Below are 15,586 nucleotides of genomic sequence, written 5' to 3'. Positions count from 1 at the left end.
AATAACAAACTTCCCCATTTTCGATCAAGCCAAAGCAAAAGCTAAAAGTAGGAGTGACATCAAAAATGACTTCTCAGTCGACAATAGCGAGAGACAAAAAACACAAGGGCCAGAAGACGACCGCAATAATTAAAGTTCCTGACTGTAGGTCTGAACTTCTTAACAAACAAGCACAGGAAAACTCGCCAGATTCCCACAAGCAGTAGCAGCCAACCCCTCAAAAGTTACGGGTATAGGGAACCTCCCACCCACAGAGCAACGTGATTCAACAGGGTCAAACTCTACCATTGATCAAGGAGCCAGTTTTGATGGTCAGTCCAGCATGCCACTAACGATTTACCAACCCAAACCGGGAAAAGCTGAACCTGCTTCTACGCAGAGCACAAATAAGCAGCTCACAATAATTGAGAAAGACTCAAACAACAGCAAGTGTGGTAAAGACAGGCCTTATAGTCAGGTCACCAAAAAACCAACTAATAATGATATAGCACCCCCAATTTTTATCACCACCTCAAGTGCGGACACAGAAATTGATAGGCGACTGGTAACAAATGAGAACAGAAAAAATCTTGAACTCCTCAAAGTCACCTTCCCAACCGACATAAAGGTAGTTAACGCTGTAACAACAAGTAAGGTAAGGGGAAGATACCGCTCTGAGAATCAGGTTGACGCAAATGAGCGCTTAGCAGAAATGAGGCACACAACAAGCATAGAACAAGAAGCAAAAACATTAACTATGCCACAAACACGACTCCAGAACGGTGCTTACTACCCACTTGAAAACTACCACACCGTTAATAAAATAGACATTGAAAGTCGCAAGCAAACGAATCAACGTCAAATTGTCAAAATTTGTGATTATTCACAAATGTCAAAAGAGGAAACCACCAACTCAGGGAAACTTCTCTTTATCCCCGAATATGAGCTACAAGGCTCGCAAGATCACTTAAATCGGGGGAACATACTTCGTTTAACATCGGCAATGCCAAGCCTTGGCCACCTTACTTCAGCAGACCTTCTGTCGGTTGAATTTACAACAGCAAGCGATGAGGCGAAAAAAGAATGCACACTTACTACATGGAGGGAGGCAGGAATAGTGACTCACATCCTCTCTGAGACGACCAAATTTAAGGAATGGGGTATCCTTTTGAAGGAAGTGGCTGAGGCAGCGTACCCGTCCCCGCTCCTAAGAAGGAACAACAAGAGCACAAATCAAGTTCGGATGAATCGACCAACGCGCTCGGTCCTTCAAGGTGCTAGGGGAGCCGAAGCAGCTGAATATGAGCACCTACGGCCGCAATCGTCATCCCCTAATTGAACCTCCCGTAAGTCAACAAACATTGAAAGACATGTCATAAAAATACTCTCTTGGAATATTGCGGGCGCAAAAGACATTGTAAATAAAAACGGTAAAGCTGCCACCTGGGACCCATACGCAATAATAGCCCTACAGGAAACGTGGCTAACTGAACCAATTGACATACCAGGCCGTTTATGTTATCATGTAAGTGCGACCCGCCTACAGCGCTTCGGGCGAGCATGTGGGGGCCTATCAGTCTATATTTCCACAGCCTTAAAGATCAAAGTTACACAGCTGGCTGAAACGACAGCGGACATGCAAATTCTAAAATTGGAAAGCACAATAAAGGCTATAACCAGAACTTTAATCTTAATAAACACATATGCTAATCCAAAAAAAACTCTCAAAAAAGCAACTTATTATTATAGTGGTCTCAAATATGCGTTTGGAACATCCCAACTGGGAGATAATTCTCACTGGTGATTTTAACTCTAATCTGTTACAAGAACCAGAAAATGAAGTCAACATCAACGCAGCAAACGAAATATGGAATGTCCTGCCGCAGGCGATTCCTCAGGTTAGGAAAAACGATAAGGAGGGCAAACAATTTATGTGGGACCTCGAAAATCTTGGCCTAAGGGTACTAAATGGAAGACTTAACCAAGACAACCCTCCCTCCATGACCTATACAGGCCACAACGTAAGCTCCATCTTAGACTACACGTTAGTCACATTACCCCTGCTAGGCCAAGTACAAGACTTCCACATAATTTGGTCTTTGGACAGAGACCACTCGATGCAACACTTTGAGATTAGTATGGACGTAACTAAACACGCACCAGTGCCCATGTTAACAGGCAACACCACAACCATTAACATGAAGCGGCTTAAGTGGACGAGTGGATCTCTCCCTCAAATAGCTAACGATGCTAAGAACTTACTACAAGCGCTCCTTACAGAGAGCGTTCTGAGTCCAGAAATTTGGAGTGATTATTTGAAACAACTCCCGAGGACCAGTTCAAATAACAAAATAAGAACTCCTCTCAAATTTAACATCAGATTCGATAGATCAGAACGAGCATTAAGGAGGCACTTGAAAAAACTGACGCATCGAGCACATGGCCAAATTTAAAATCCCAGCGTCTGGATTGCAGTACGTAAGGCCAGGAAACAATACAAGAAATTAATTTGGACTGAAAAGCTAAATCTTGTAAATGAATTCTGGTCCAAACTACTGCATAATATAAAGAGAGCAGACTCAAGGGCCTTCTGGTTATAAGTTAACTCCATAAATCGGACATCTCAACTAATAAGCATGACCTGTGTAACCGAATCAGAATGGACCCAACACATTATGGACTTATTTTCTAAAAACAATTTGAAGACAACTACAACTTTACCAAGTAAAGTAACAGATAAATCAGAGTGGGAAGATATCGCCCAAGTCCATCAAGGGATTCGGCTAAAAGTCCGCGAAAGCAGGGTAACAAGTCCCAGGCAAGATGACGAACAAAGTATATTATAAATAATTAAGAAAAGTAGGCAAGACAGTGCCGCTGGTCCCAACGGCGTTCCGCAAGCCATCTACAAGGAGGACCCACAGTACTGGGCCAGCAAATTCAATTTACTGTTTCGAACAGTAAGCAACACAGGTGGCATCCCAGAGAGCTGGAGGGGGGCGATCATAACCCCAATTTACAAAGGCGGAGACCGTAAAGATCCAAATAACTACCGTCTGATCGCCCTTATTGACGCTGAAGCAAAATACTACGCGCCAATGATATTAGCAGACCTGGCTCAATGGTCAGAAGCGAATAACAAAATACCACTGAATCAGTCTGGGTTTCGCCGTGGCATGGGAACAATGACGAACGTAATGGCCCTATGCCTGATCGCAGAGAAAAGTCTACAGAACTCCCAGGTGCTTTACACCTGTTTTGTGGACCTTAAGGCGGCGTTTGACCGTGTCAACAGGCAAATGCTATGGGCAAAACTAAAACACCAGGGCCTACCAGACTCAATTCTCTTGCCCATCATTGACCTGTACACTGACACCTGGATGCAGGTAAAAATCGATAATGGGCATCGCTTGACCCGGAAGATCAACACTGCCGACGGTCTAAAGCAAGGCTGTGTTTTGGCCCCACACTTATTTAATCTATTTATGGGTGATCTAGCAGAAAGCTTGGACAAGGTCAATGCACATCCTCCTCGGTTAGGTATCCTCCGTGTAACGCATTTATCGTATGCGGACGATGTGGTACTGCTGAGCCAGACAAAAATTGGCCTTCAAAGTCTATTGCACGACATGACCGCTTATACAAAAAAGAATTTGCTTACAATAAACATCAGGAAAACAAAGTCAATGATCATAACACGACGACACAAAACTCCACCAACCTTCCGAATAAACAATGAGCAGTTGGAATCAGTAAATAGCTATAAATACTTAGGGGTATATCTAGACAAGCGCCTTAACTTCAAAGTGCATTTTAAGGACATGGAAAAAAGGGGTCTACTTTACTGCACGCCTTTACTAGTTTGGCAACTGAGCTAAAAGGTCCTCTAGTCTCCCCTTTGCTAACCGCAATGAAAGCAAAGCTATTACCCACAATAGCATACGGGAGTGTACTACATCATGGGAAAAGCGTAACTCTCATAGACAAAAAACAAACCAAAGTCTACAAACGGGTTTTCTCCTTACCGAACAGTTCTTCACCAGCGCAAGTAGGACTTGAATTCGGGCTACAATCTCAAGTACTACTGAATAAATATGAGGCCATCAAATTCTGGTACAACATTTGGAGGAATAAGGAGAACAAAATAAACGGGGCATTATGGGAAGCACTCGACTCAAGCCCAAACTCCGAGCATGCAAATTACCTAAAACTCTCATTAGATACAACTGAGCTGGGACCATTGTGGGAAACAAAATTGCCGGTTTCTTCATTTAAACAGGTGGTTAAGAGGATTGCCAAGAAGCACTCATTCCTCAATGACAAAATAACCGTCAGCGCCCGAACTCACGCCTGGATGACTATGAAATGTTACACAAAGCCCACGCCAGCAGCTTATTTAGACATTGCATTCTCGCTCTTCATTAAACGTAAATTTCTCCACTTAAGGCTGGGCAATCTTCCAACAAGACTGGACCAACCAAAGTGGAGACCACAAGAAACAACAGAATGCGACCTTTGTGGTGCAGGCAAACAAGACATTATTCATATAGTTTGTATCTGTCCAGCTATGTACCAAGGTCGGCGGTATTGGTTAAAAGACAAGCTCAATGAGCAAGGAGTACGCACCTGTAGGACTGCGATAGTCCAAATCCTATGTACAGCGGATCCACAACTGATTTGCAGATCAGTTAAATTCCTGGACAGTTTTGTGAAAAAACGAGGCCTATTGTCATAGGTCCGAGCCTCATCTTGACTTAAGAACTCAGTTATTAAAGACAATCTTGTGCTCCGAACACGTCTATTGAAATTCACGACAGACTCTCGGTCACTGATTTTATTCTTCTTCTTTTTATTGTAGCACTAAAAGCTTGTTTTAACTATTGTGAAATACTATGCATTGTAATGGTTTTAAATAACCAAACAATAAAGAATTACCTTACTCCACCCGAACAATGTGGTTTTATCTCCCGACGCGGAACCTGACACTGCAGCCGTGGAACCAGACACTGCATCTGCACAGTCCATCTCGCCCGAGCTCGATTCAGGGCCTTAAAGTGTACCACAGCATTGATGTTGCTCGATTTCGAGATGGGCTTTGACTCCTTAGACTGGGCCTTTTTCTTCAGGAGTGCTGGTCAAAGTGGGTCTAGGTCGGAGGTTCTTGTCTTATATCAGGACCCTATACGCCAGGCCCAAAGCGCAGGTGTGGGTGACTGGAGTGGTCTCCCAAAAATTTTAAATCCACCAGGGCACCAGGCAGGGATGCCCCTTGTTGGCTCAGCTCTTTGCTCTCACCATAGAGCCCTTAGCAACGTGGATATGCTGTGACACCCAGGTATGGATCACTGACAAAAATATTGTGTGGAAAGCATATCAAGTAAAATAAAACCTGGGCCAACATATCGATATGGTAAGTGCAAAAAGGTTAGTATAGAATTACTATTCTCAACTCCACAACTACGTACCGTGAAGATATAGATTGTAAAACTTTGCTCACCTATAGAAACTTACTGTGGTGATGTGAGTCTGGAATATTGCTATGTCATGGAACCCCAATACTATTGGGATTCCAGGATGGGCAGTTATCTCTGGGCCCCTGTTAGGATAGACGTACTCTTATGCTATTATAATCAATAAATCCCATTTCCTACTTAAGACGTGTCGGAGTCTGCTTCAGTAATTTGGCGACGGGGGGTAAAACGGAAGAAGCCTTTTTGTTTCATCTGGGGACAAGAAAATCCAGATTGACTATTTGAAGGACTGCAGAGGCGTGAAGAAAACAGGGGCCAGAGAAACAGAAACCTTTCTATAGTTAAATTAGATTTAAGAGCAGCCTATCACCAAGTGGAACTGGATGAAAGCTCTTGCCATTTGACAGCGTTTGTAACTCCTGATGGAGTTTTCCAATTTTGTCGAATGCCTTTTGGCATTGCCTCTGCTGCGGCAGTTTTTCAAAGGCTCATGACAGACATGTTCATTGGTAAAGAACATGTTGTAATTTTTCAAGATGACATCTTAATATTTGCTGTTACTGAACATGAACATGATCTTGCACACAATCTGTTTTCGAAATCTTGGAAAAAAGGGGCGCTAAACTTGTGTACATTCAAAAGAAGAGAAATTGAATATCTTGGGCATGTATTTTCTGAGCAAGGTATAAAACCTAGACCAAGCCTAGTAAAAAGTATTGTAGATGTTCCAGCTCCACAAAATAGAGTGCAATTGTTATCATTTTTAGGTTTAAGTGAATTTTATGCAAAATTCATGCGCAACTTTGCTACTATAACTGAGTTTTTTAAGGATTTGTTGAAAAAAGGTGAAAAAGGTGTCTGGTCAGATCTATGTCAAAGTACTTTTGAAAAAGTTAAAAAAGATATCACTTCGGCACCAGCTTTACAATCCTTTGTAGAGGGAAGAAAGACTTTTGTAACGGTGGATGTTTCTGAATATGGTTTAGGAGCAGTTTTAACACGACTCAACATTACACATGAGGCAACGGTAGGTTTTGTCTCTAGAACATTACGTTTGCCTGAATGCAAATACTCTGTTATAAAGAAAGAGCTCTTAGCATGTGTATGGAGTGTGGAGAAATTTAGAGCCTATTTGTGGGGAAGACCTTTCACTTTGAGGACTGATCATCAGTGGAGGAGTGTGGCTCAATGGTTAGAGCGGCAGACCCTGATGCAGAGTTCTGGCCAGGGTTAGATTCCCGACTCGGCGGGGTCTCGGGCTCAATTTCCTCGGATCTGTTAATTCTCACCTTGGTGCCTATTCTAATCACGGGCCACACGCTGCAACTCTGGGCAATACCTTGCTTAGCCTCCACACCGGCCCCAACAGCGCTAAGGATGCCTGGCTTCACCCTGGGGGTGCCCAGGAGTGGACACTTCACAGGGAAAGCCAGGAGGGGTTCCACAGCGGTATGAGTATCAGCGCCAGGAAGCCGAATAGGTGACACCGCAAGGTGACTGTCTGGTGACAGTGCGCTCTACAAGTACCATGACATTTACATTTACATCATCGTCCTTTAGTGGATATCTTATCTGGGAGGAAACTAAAACGCACTACTGCCTGTATAGCTAGACTCTCTGCAAGACTATTCGAGTTTTAATTCTCTGTAGAATACATTCCACGTGGGGAAAAACTCCATGGCAGATTGTCTTTCTAGACTTCCGATTGAGGATTGTAACGAGTATAATTGGGAGTCAGAGGTTGAAGAATGCTTTATTGCATACATTGGTGATTCCAGCATTTGTAAGGAAGAAAATGAACGGGTACAAGAGCTAAATAATGATGTTGTGTTAAAAGACGTTGCACAAATGGTCACTTCAGGTTGGCCAAAAGAAAGAAGTTTATCTGATATATTACAAGTATTCTGGAAAGTATCTGAGGAGTTATCATTAGAGAGAGGTAAACTAATGCGTGGTGATAAATGAATTCCTCCCACTTGTTTTCAGAAACGCATAATTGAGTTAGCACATTCTGGCCATTTAGGTTCCACCGCCACCAAAAGGAAAATAAGACAACAGTTTTGGTGGCCAAAAATGGACCATGAAATAGACACCTATGTACATAATTGTGATAAATGCAAAGTTAGTAACAAGGTTTTAAAAACTGAAGGGGAAGTTGAATCTCCCACTACTTGTCCAGGAACAGCACTGCAACGTGTAGGAGTGGATTTCTTAGGACCTTATCATGTCCTTCCCAATCACATGAAATATTTCATTGTTATTATTAACCACTTGTCTAGATGGGTGGAGGTTAGAGGTGTAATGGAACCTACTACAAAAAAATGTAATTAATTTCTTTCAAGATGTGTTTGCAAAGGAAGGTATTCCAGGTGAAATCTCAACAGATAATGGTGTTTAATTCACGTCCCTTGAAATGAAGTTTTTTTTTAGAGAAGTGTAATATTAAACATATCAAAACACCTTTATATAAACCCCAAAGTAATGGAAAAGTAGAGTGTTTTAACAGATTTTTAGTTGAATGTATCCAATCTACGTTGAGATATAACATGAATGTTGAAAAGGCTTTAAAAGAATTGATTTGGAGTTATAGAACAACTCATCATAGTGTAACGACTAAAACTCCACTTGAACTTATGCGTGGCAGAAAAGCAAGCACTGACTTATGTCCTTTTTGGATGACCAAACCCTTTAACAAAGATATGAATGTGAAAGAATCATGGAGCATTGCAAAATCTAATTTTGATTACTCTAGTGCAAAAAGAGTAAATGTTGACAATAAAAGAATTAACAGACTGAAAATAGGTGACTATGTCCTTGTAAAAATCCCTGTCTTTTAGGGAAAGGTTTTTCAAAATTCAAAGATCCATTACAAATGTCTGAACTCAGGAAAAATGCTGCTAGACTTTCAGATGGCAATTGGTAGAATATTTCTCGCCTAGCACTTGATCCTAGTGCTGCTAAAGATGTCAAAGAACAAAACACATGTAACCAACCAGTCAAACAAGTTGATGAGCGAGCCTCACATGGAACTTTGAGGAGAAGTGTCTGCACTAAGTTTACACCAAGCAAGTGGCAAGACTTTATTTGTAATTAAGTTTTTCTTTCTCCTTTGAGGGGAAGGAAAGTGTATTGTGTTTTAAGTCTTCACTGTTAAATTATCTATTAATGTAATGTATTCTAGTTATATGTTTCTCATTAATCTACTTTCTTGAATTTGTTCTTTATTTGGAAAAAGGGAGAAGATGTGGTGATGTGAGTCTAGGATATTGCTATGTCATGGAACCCCAATACTATTGGGATTCCAGGACGGGCAGTTATCTCTGGGCCCCTGATAGGATAGACGTACTCTTATGCTGTTATAATCAATAAATCCTATTTCCTACTGAAGACATGTCGGAGTCTGCTTCACTTACCTTAACAATATTCTTGCTCTCTATATTCTTAACACAATATTTTGTCCACACAATATTTTTTTCTCTGATATTTTGCCTAAACACCCACGTACTGAGATTTGACTGCAGGATGGCATTAGAGGACAGCATTTCTCTATGCCAATAGCATCCTTTTATTCATTGCAAAACCGGCGGAGACCGGAACCTGCCTTAAATCTATCTTCGATGCTGATGGTAGCGGGTCAAGGGGACTGAGAGTGAACTGGCCTAATCACGCATGAGGGGCAGATTCGATGAGACCATGCACCCGGCCCTGCTGATCTAGCACCTGAGTTTCTGCTATTTGGGGATTCACATGATATAGGAGTCGGGACCCCACATGGAGCCTCAACATCTGCCCCCTCACTCTCATGATCAAGGCAGACCAAGATAGATGGGTTACACTACCACTCAACTAATTGGGACAGGTGGCCATATACATAATGATGGCCCTAACGCGACTCCTTTATGTCCTTCAGAACTTCCACTTTTCCATTCCCAACGACTGGTTTACTACCATAACCTCCAGAGCACAGACTTGTTTTGGGGCAGACAAACCTCCCAGGAATGTCTTTTATAAATATGTCCGATCGACCTTCGACAGGGATCTGGCCATGGCCAACATCAGTCTGTACTACTTAGCAGCACGCACCATAGTGGTGAATGACTGGGAATGTGGGGTTCTGGGCTGACTCCTTATATCGAATGAAGGCATCACTACTGCGCTTTAATATTTTCGTGGGTATGCTGTATGGGACGTTGGTTACCTGTTTGCTTCAAGAGATCACCAGCGTGTACTTTCATGCCTCGTTGGCCACCTCGCGATGGATGGGATGAGACACATGGAGGACGATGGACACCTCTGCATGGGTGGGCAGGTGACAGGGCGCTTGGAGGGATACCACCGATAGGACAATAGTGGCATATTACACTTGAGTGACATCTGGGAGGGTGACCATATGAAATCCTTCCAGGACCTCCAAGCAGAGTTCTCCCTTCACAAGTCACAATTTTTCCGCTATCTCCAACTCCAGCACATGCTCTCCGGACACTGGGAGGCACTGGCCAGACTCCCAATTATAACCGACATTGGCAGAGCTTTTCTCAGTCAGGCCCCACACTACTTATTGAGCAGGCTGTCCCCATACACCCAAGAGTGGGTACTCCAATCCAACAACAGTCGCCTCCCATGGATCCCAAATTTCTTGAAGTCTCGACATGGAGGCAGCTCCTTTACTGGTCTCACTGCTAAATTATGGAACAGTCTTCCACCTAATCTGCGTAGGGTTGATCATAACAACCTTCAAAAAGCACCTCAAAACCTGGATATTGGACAGCGTTTAGCTTCTATGTTAGTGTGGCTGGCCTATATAGTCTGCTAGAGCGCCAGGACGCTTCTTGTTTGAAGCAGCTGCACACTTTATCAAATGTTAATTGATTGACTGTTCCGCTAAATTGGAGGAACCAATTCACTTAGACCTAGGAAACACCAGAAAATATGGGGGAAGTGGTGGACAAGCTATGGACTGAACACTGCAGACGCATGAACGGAGGGGTGTTGGGCGGGTAAATTGTAGCAACCAACAATAATGTTATGGGGGTCCCTTGCGAGGGCCCTCTATATGTATGCTTACTCTTCTTTGTTCATACCCAAATTAATAAAATGTTGTTATAATAAAATAAAATAAATAGGACTAAGAAAATAAACACGGGTGGAAACAGAAGAGCATACAGGCGGATTATAAGTAGAAAGGCAGAATAAAGAAACAAAGAAGAACGAAGAAAGGATGGAGAGTAAGGAAAAAAGGAAAAAAAAAATAAGAACATTAAGAAGAAGAAACAGATAGGTGGAATGAATGAAGAAGCACTGTTGAAATTATGAGCCACCTCCCAATGAACTCTTGAACCCTGTCTTAAAAAGAATCATTGCTAACCACCTTGATACCTTACGGTTCATTCAGGGGCAAAACTATCAATAGTGCGGCAGCTGTAGTAGCACCGGGGCCCAGGGGTGTGAGGGTCCACTAGAACCAAATTACGATGTCTTTTACTACCAAACTGTCGGTTAGAGGACGTCCTTTTCCTTGTTCTTGCATTAGGGTCCTTCACACCATTGCTACATCACTGTGGCAGTTGCTAAAGCCATCTGTTGGCTAGCTCCTAGACACCCGCACTCTAAGGTTTATTTATTTATTTATAAGTTTTGCATAGCGCGAACATGACCCAAGTGGGTATCAGAGCGCTTTACATAAGTTGTAGAAGAAATAAGCACACAGCTCAAAGAGACAAGGCAAGGTACAAGTAGGACACTGTGCAACGAGAGAAAAAAATACATATCAAAGGTAAATAGGAAGAAGGCTATATGGCAGACGATAAGGACAAGAAGCATCAAGAACAAAAGGGACATTATGGTAGGCAACAATAGGTCGCAACAGATGACCTGTAATAGTTAGGATATTCAAAAAGTCTTGCGGAAAGGGGAGTAAAGTTGCTAGTATCACTTACTTTGGCCTTGACTCCTAAATTTGACTTTCCAAAATGTTGTATATCTACATCTTTTTTTAACTGTTTTTTGGTCATGGTTTATAGGTAAACCTGCGATTGCACCATGATCCTATCATCATCTTCGAAAAAGCTAACCTCCTATTGGATCATGTCGACGCTATCTAAATAAATAAAAGAGGGGTTAAAGGTCTGCTAAAATTTAACGGAAATAAGGGAGAGGTGAAAACAATGTTTGACCAGTTAAAATCATTGCAGAAAGATGACAGACCAGATAGGGTCATAGGCTGCTGTAACTGTAATCTTTACAAGAGGGCAAGAATTCTGTGTACACAGAACACTCCCAGTGAGGCTAACATCACCTGGTCTTCTGCATATACCTCGCCCTCAGGCGCACCCCCTTCTCTGCCCTGCCCTTCCCTTCCTCATACTCTTGCCTTACCAATGTCTGATTAAAGGTGTACAGCTTCCACAGTGCAATTCACAACTGGTAATAAACACAAGGTCCTGGGCGGAAGCCAAGACACCTTCAAACGTGGGTGAGGAGTCAGTAAAGTTCCATAAAAGGGAGGGCTCATCTTCAGGTTGGCATATTTTGTGTGTGGTTTGTATTGATGTCTCTATATTACATAGGATGGACTGGTGTCTAAATTCTGCTTACTGAACCGAAACACCCAATTTTCATGCCAGGTTCACCAGGTGAAATTATGCGATTCATCAATTTATGGTGTTATGCTTTTATATTTGAACTTATCCCACAAGCTCTCCCCTAGAACAATAAAATAATTGTCCCCTTCTGAATGATTACCGAGTTGTGTGCCAGGTGTATAGTCTGAAAATGTCAGGTCTGGATTACTGACACATGATCCATTGTTCTAGTCAACAAAATGAGCACTCAAGTTACAATTCAGTTTGTGTAGCATAAAAACTTTCCAGGTTAACATACTTGTATAGCTTTCTAATGTAGTCATGAAAATGTCAGGGTCTGTAAAAGAACCACTCTGGACACTGTAGACCTCAAGATACCTAGGACTTCATGTGAACATTTCCTGCATGTTAGTACTACCCAGATGTATAACTGAATAGCTCAGTGAACACTGAGACCCTATCACACATGAAGCCATAAACTCATACCTATATAATAATCCACGTAAAGAAACCTGCAGAAAGCATTGCAATAATACACAAGCGACTGGATGATGTCCTCAAGATCTACTGCTACCATCCAGATTCTCAATATCTTATTTTTTCTGCAAGAACACCTGCTTTAACATACATACCTTCCTTCTAATCTGAACACCATGACCCACCTGGCATGCGGATATAAGGAGTGGCACACCTGACAAACAATCACTGATGCATCAAAATCTTGGTAATTTTAATATTTGGCTTGAGCAACCCAATAGACCCACCGTCAGAGCCCTGCCAGACGACCTGTGAACCCTTAATGATGTAAAACTGACTACAGTTTATTTATATTCTCCAGGACGCAGACTCAAAGGCATTTTTAGATCTACATACACCCTGCAACGCCAGCCGCAGTCACGTGCTAATGACACCACCTGTCATACTGACTTTTTAAATAAACCATTTCCTAGGAGATACCACTGAGGAACTTGTACACCTCAAACTGAAAAGGAAGAAACAAAAACCACACCCTCTGTAGCACGGAGACCATCTGAAAGAGAATGAGGTGACAATCCCACCCAATGCAGCTAAAAAGATCTTCGAGTAACCAAAAATGATAAAACGCAACACCCAGGCGCGGTGCGTCCATTAGGGCGTGGGGGCATAGCCCCCCGGCCCGCAGCCGCCCGCAGCTCCGACGTTTCTGAACTTAAGTAAACTGAATAGTTTACTTAACTTCAAAGACCGACGCCGAGGGAGAACTGACAATTCATGCCAGCCAGCATGACGTCAGACCGCGCGTCATGTTGACTGACATGCATTGTCAGACATGGGGGCAGCAGGCAGCAGCACAACACAAGTGCGCATGAGTGGGGACGGAGGGCGAATTTTCGCACCGTACCCACGCGCACTTGTGTTTTAACTTGTTAGCGCATGCCCATTAGGAGCCCCTCGGTCTCCTAATGGGCGTGCTGCGGGCGAGGATTAACTGTGCCCTGGCGCTGCAGATTGGCTTAGGGGTTGCCACTCGGTGCTGCTGTTCCTGTTCCGGTTCCTGTTTGGAGATGAGGAGCCAACACGGACCAGGAGCAGAGGCGGTCAGGTAAGTTTTCTTAATGTTATCTCCCTTGGCGCACCCCCCACTGCGACCCCCTCCCCCCGCAACCCCCCCGCCACCCCACCTCGCGAGTACTGCATTGATTTGTCAGTTTGTTAAAGAAGATGAAGATAAGGCGTGTAACCACTGTTCAGGAGACCGCTTCCAGGCACCGAGGGAAGATCAGTGCTTAGTTGAGTCTGTGTGTGAGAGACTACAGGCCTCCACACTCACTGTCACTCCCACATGTTATTGAGGCTTTTGGATACAACGCAAGGGTGGGCAAAGGGACTAAAGTGATGAGCTCAAGAAAAAGGCCAGATACCAAGGAACAGGAAAAAGTGGCTGAATGCCAGCACGGTCCCACTTTCCTTTGCAGTGTAGGCTGTTGCAGTGACGAACAGCCTACAATAACACCAGTGTCTGTGGGGGGGCTGCTTGCATTCTTAGGTCTGTGCTGAGCACCCCCAGCTGCTCAGAGGGCCCAGCTGACGTGGTGTTATGTACTGGAGTCTGTCACCAGGCAATGTCGGGCCTAGACAGGCTGAAAGACATGAAACCTATTGAGTGCAGTGCATTGAAGGGTGAGTGATGTCTGTGAGTGCAGGGTGAGCAGTGTGCCTGTGCGAGTCCAGGGTGAGTGATGTCTGTGTGAGTAGAGGGTGAGCAGTGTGCCTGTGTGAGTCCTGGGTGAGTGATGTATGTGTGAGCGCAGGGTCAGCAGTGTGCCTGTGTGAGTGATGTCTGTGACAGTGCAGGGTCGGTGATGTCTGTGAGAGCGCAGGGTGAGCAGTGTGCCTGTGTGAGTCCAGGGTGAGTGATGTCTGTGACAATGCAGGGTTGGTGATGTCTGTGTAAGCGCAGGATGAGCAGTGTGCCTGTGTGAGTCCAGGGTGCTTAAGAATGCACCATTTACCCACTCTTTTTTTCAAAATGTTCTCGTGGGAGAACCCCCGAATCCCCCATAGGTGGTTGGACCTCGCTCGCTGCGCGTGCTCCCCACAGTGCAGTATTTACGCCCCACCACTTTCAAACGTCACCATCAACGCATCTAGCACTTAATTAAAAAGTAACATTTGGCCAGGCTATAGCACGGAACCCCCCCGCACGCCTGGTGATAGATGATTCTCCCTACATCTGACAGATGAGAGCCCAGCACCATGTTCACACTGGGCCTCTCGGAGCAGTTTCCTAAACATCTTGAAGTCTTGCCAGGTGGAACTATTCTCAAATGGTTTACTTCCTTCCTCCAAACCCATCCTCAGCTTGTCTAGACTCAAGATTAAAAGGTCCCCTCAGTTCTTTTACCAAACGGGGTCGATGCTGTCCTTTGTGAGGTTTCACATATCAACATATGTGTTGGGCCTTTACTGGAGTCGACAAGAGATGTGAATTTAACCCTCCACCAGAATGTGGATAATACCGAGAGCTACATTAAGATTCGAGTTAAAGATACTCCACACTTCAATGAATGCCTTAATTCCTGTTGGTTATAACTTTCTGGAACAGAACCTTAAAACATGGAATTCTTTTCAAGATACATAACCGATTTAGTACAGTCAGGTCTCACCTATAAAACACCTAGAATATTCACCACAAATCATCGAAGTTGACATTTGCCCAACAAAAGAATGTTACCATTTCAAGCTACGCAAATGCACAATATAAATCAGTTTCTGATCTGTGATGGAAATCTTGGAACAATTTGAAAAGTCACCCCCAGACCACTAAAATCTATAACATTATCAATGACAAACATCAAAAACAATGTACCTGAATGTTGCAAGTTTTTCCTCTCTTCTATTAATACTGATCAATACTGCGGATTTGCTACAGCTCATGTCCTTTCCACTATTTCCTTCTCAAATACCATTCTGCCCTGCCTATTGCCTTCATCTCATCACAGTACACACTTAGCGGAGTATCGCGATGCTCACACCAACACTCGTGCCCTAACACATGCCATGAACATCATCCAA

This window comes from Lissotriton helveticus, chromosome 3_1 (assembly GCF_964261635.1).
Source record: "Lissotriton helveticus chromosome 3_1, aLisHel1.1, whole genome shotgun sequence".
NCBI lineage: Eukaryota > Metazoa > Chordata > Amphibia > Caudata > Salamandridae > Lissotriton > Lissotriton helveticus.
This window is presented reverse-complemented; position numbering follows the sequence as displayed.